This window comes from Rattus norvegicus, chromosome 2, assembly GCF_036323735.1.
Source record: "Rattus norvegicus strain BN/NHsdMcwi chromosome 2, GRCr8, whole genome shotgun sequence".
NCBI lineage: Eukaryota > Metazoa > Chordata > Mammalia > Rodentia > Muridae > Rattus > Rattus norvegicus.
In genome coordinates, this window is record NC_086020.1 from 165,622,786 (window position 1) to 165,627,439 (window position 4,654).

The window sequence follows — 4,654 nt, forward strand, 5'->3', positions numbered from 1 at the left end:
ATTCCGCATGATGAGTTGGGGATCTAGACTCATTCTTCTGTATATGAATGTGCATCTTGCATGGCAATATGCATTGGAAAAAGGTGCCTGCTCGCCAGTGCATGTGATTAGTGCCTCGCTGAAGACAAGTCCGCTATAGATTATGTTCTACACACTCTTTTTTGTTTGGTTGACCTGAATGACTATTTCCATGTCCCAAAGCATGGTGTTTTGATTACTACAGCTCTATAGTCCTAGCTTCTCCTTTGTTCTTTTATCAAAATTCCTTTTGTACGTCTGTGTGTGTGTGTGTGTGTGTTTGTGTTTGTGTGTGTGTGTGTGTGTGTGTGTTTAGTTAAAATGGATATTAGAGGTGTATGTCTGTCGTCTTCTATTTCTTTTTTTTTTATTTTTTTTTATTTTTTTTTTATTAACTTGAGTATTTCTTATATACATTTCAAGTGTTATTCCCTTTCCCGGTTTCCGGGCAAAATCCCCCTCCCCCCTCCCCTTCCGTATGGGTGTTCCCCTCCCAACCCTCCCCCCATTGCCGCCCTCCCCCCATAGTCTAGTTCACTGGGGGTTCAGTCTTAGCAGGACCCAGGGCTTCCCCTTGCACTGGTGCTCTTACTAGGATATTCATTGCTACCTATGGGGTCAGAGTCCAGGGTCAGTCCATATATAGTCTTTAGGTAGTGGCTTAGTCCCTGGAAGCTCTGGTTGCTTGACATTGTTGTACTTTTGGGGTCTCGAGCCCCTTCAAGCTCTTCCAGTTCTTTCTCTGATTCCTTCAACGGGGGACCTATTCTCAGCTCAGTGGTTTGCTGCTGGCATTCGCCTCTGTATTTGCTGTATTCTGGCTGTGTCTCTCAGGAGCGATCTACATCCGGCTCCTGTCGGTCTGCACTTCTTTGCTTCATCCATCTTGTCTAATTGGGTGGCTGTATATGTATGGGCCACATGTGGGGCAGGCTCTGAATGGGTGTTCCTTCAGTCTCTGTTTTAATCTTTGCCTCTCCCTTCCCTGCCAAGGGTATTCTTTTTCCTCATTTAAAGAAGGAGTGAAGCATTCACATTTTGATCATCCATCTTGAGATTCGTTTGTTCTAGGGATCTAGGGTAATTCAAGCATTTGGGCTAATAGCCACTTATCAATGAGTGCATACCATGTATGTCTTTCTGTGATTGGGTTAGCTCACTCAGGATGATATTTTCCAGTTCCAACCATTTGCCTACGAATTTCATAGACTCGTTGTTTTTGATAGCTGAGTAATATTCCATTGTGTAGATGTGCCACATTTTCTGTATCCATTCCTCTGTTGAAGGGCATCTGGGTTCTTTCCAGCCTCTGGCTATTATAAATAAGGCTGCGATGAACATAGTGGAGCACGTGTCTCTTTTATATGTTGAGGCATCTTTTGGGTATATGCCCAAGAGAGGTATAGCTGGATCCTCAGGCAGTTCAATGTCCAATTTTCTGAGGAACCTCCAGACTGATTTCCAGAATGGTTTTACCAGTCTGCAATCCCACCAACAATGGAGGAGTGTTCCTCTTTCTCCACATCCTCGCCAGCATCTGCTGTCACCTGAGTTTTTGATCTTAGCCATTCTCACTGGTGTGAGGTGAAATCTCAGGGTTGTTTTGATTTGCATTTCCCTTATGACTAAAGATGTTGAACATTTCTTTAGGTGTTTCTCAGCCATTCGGCATTCCTCAGCTGTGAATTCTTTGTTTAGCTCTGAACCCCATTTTTTAATAGGGTTATTTGTTTCCCTGCGGTCTAACTTCTTGAGTTCTTTGTATATTTTGGATATAAGGCCTCTATCTGTTGTAGGATTGGTAAAGATCTTTTCCCAATCTGTTGGTTGCCGTTTTATCCTAACCACCGTGTCCTTTGCCTTACAGAAGCTTTGCAGTTTTATGAGATCCCATTTGTCGATTCTTGATCTTAGAGCATAAGCCATTGGTGTTTTGTTCAGGAAATTTTTTCCAGTGCCCATGTGTTCCAGATGCTTCCCTAGTTTTTCTTCTATTAGTTTGAGTGTGTCTGGTTTGATGTGGAGGTCCTTGATCCACTTGGACTTAAGCTTTGTACAGGGTGATAAGCATGGATCGATCTGCATTCTTCTACATGTTGCCCTCCAGTTGAACCAGCACCATTTGCTGAAAATGCTATCTTTTTTCCATTGGATGGTTTTGGCTCCTTTGTCAAAAATCAAGTGACCATAGGTGTGTGGGTTCATTTCTGGGTCTTCAATTCTATTCCATTGGTCTATCTGTCTGTCTCTGTACCAATACCATGCAGTTTTTATCACTATTGCTCTGTAATACTGCTTGAGTTCAGGGATAGTGATTCCCCCTGAAGTCCTTTTATTGTTGAGGATAGCTTTAGCTATCCTGGGTTTTTTGTTATTCCAGATGAATTTGCAAATTGTTCTGTCTAACTCTTTGAAGAATTGGATTGGTATTTTGATGGGGATTGCATTGAATCTGTAGATTGCTTTTGGTAAAATGGCCATTTTTACTATATTAATCCTGCCAATCCATGAGCATGGGAGATCTTTCCATCTTCTGAGGTCTTCTTCAATTTCTTTCCTCAGTGTCTTGAAGTTCTTATTGTACAGATCTTTTACTTGCTTGGTTAAAGTCACACCGAGGTACTTTATATTATTTGGGTCTATTATGAAGGGTGTCGTTTCCCTAATTTCTTTCTCGGCTTGTTTCTCTTTTGTATAGAGGAAGGCAACTGATTTATTTGAGTTAATTTTATACCCAGCCACTTTGCTGAAGTTGTTTATCAGCTTTAGTAGTTCTCTGGTGGAACTTTTGGGATCACTTAAATATACTATCATGTCATCTGCAAATAGTGATATTTTGACTTCTTCTTTTCCAATCTGTATCCCCTTGATCTCCTTTTGTTGTCTGATTGCTCTGGCTAGAACTTCAAGAACTATATTGAATAAGTAGGGAGAGAGTGGGCAGCCTTGTCAAGTCCCTGATTTTAGTGGGATTGCTTCGAGTTTCTGTCCATTTAGTTTAATGTTAGCAACTGGTTTGCTGTATATGGCTTTTACTATGTTTAGGTATGGGCCTTGAATTCCTATTCTTTCCAGGACTTTTATCATGAAGGGGTGTTGAATTTTGTCAAATGCTTTCTCAGCCTCTAATGAAATGATCATGTGGTTTTGTTCTTTCAGTTTGTTTATATGATGGATCACGTTGATGGTTTTCCGTATATTAAACCATCCCTGCATGCCTGGGATGAAGCCTACTTGATCATGGTGGATGATTGTTTTGATGTGCTCTTGAATTCGGTTTGCCAGAATTTTATTGAGTATTTTTGCGTCGATATTCATAAGGGAAATTGGTCTGAAGTTCTCTTTCTTTGTTGTTTCTTTGTGTGGTTTAGGTATAAGAGTAATTGTGGCTTCGTAGAAGGAATTCGGTAGTGCTCCATCTGTTTCAATTTTGTGGAATAGTTTGGATAATATTGGTATGAGGTCTTCTATGAAGGTTTGATAGAATTCTGCACTAAACCCGTCTGGACCTGGGCTCTTGTTGGTTGGAAGACCTTTAATGACTGCTTCTATTTCCTTAGGAGTTATGGGGTTGTTTAACTGGTTTATCTGTTCCTGATTTAACTTCGATACCTGGTATCTGTCTAGGAAATTGTCCATTTCCTGAAGATTTTCAAATTTTGTTGAATATAGGTTTTTATAGTAAGATCTGATGATTTTTTGAATTTCCTCTGAATCTGTAGTTATGTCTCCCTTTTCATTTCTAATTTTGTTAATTTGGACGCACTCTCTGTGTCCTCTCGTTAGTCTGGCTAAGGGTTTATCTATCTTGTTGATTTTCTCAAAGAACCAACTTTTGGTTCTGTTGATTCTTTCTCTGGTCCTTTTTGTTTCTACTTGGTTGATTTCAGCTCTGAGTTTGATTATTTCCTGCCTTCTACTCCTCCTGGGTGTATTTGCTTCTTTTTGTTCTAGAGCTTTTAGGTGTGCTGTCAAGCTGCTGACATATGCTCTTTCCTGTTTCTTTCTGCAGGCACTCAGCGCTATGAGTTTTCCTCTTAGCACAGCTTTCATTGTGTCCCATAACTTTGGGTATGTTGTATCTTCATTTTCATTAAATTCTAAAAAGTTTTTAATTTCTTTCTTTATTTCTTCCTTGACCAGGTTATCATTGAGTAGAGCATTGTTCAATTTCCACGTATATGTGGGCATTCTTCCCTTATTGTTATTGAAGACCAGTTTTAGGCCGTGGTGGTCCGATAGCATGCATGGGATTATCTCTATCTTTCTGTTCCTGTTGAGGACCGTTTTTTGACCAATTATATGGTCAATTTTGGAGAAAGTACCATGAGGAGCTGAGAAGAAGGTATATCCTTTTGCTTTAGGATAGAATGTTCTATAAATATCCGTTAAGTCCATTTGGCTCATGACTTCTCTTAGTCTGTCGACATCACTGTTTAATTTCTGTTTCCATGATCTGTCCATTGATGAGAGTGGGGTGTTGAAGTCTCCCACTATTATTGTGTGAGGTGCAATGTGTGTTTTGAGCTTTAGTAAGGTTTCTTTTACGTATGTAGGTGCCCTTGTATTTGGGGCATAGATATTTAGGATTGAGAGTTCATCTTGGTGGATTTTTCCTTTGATGAATATGAAGTGT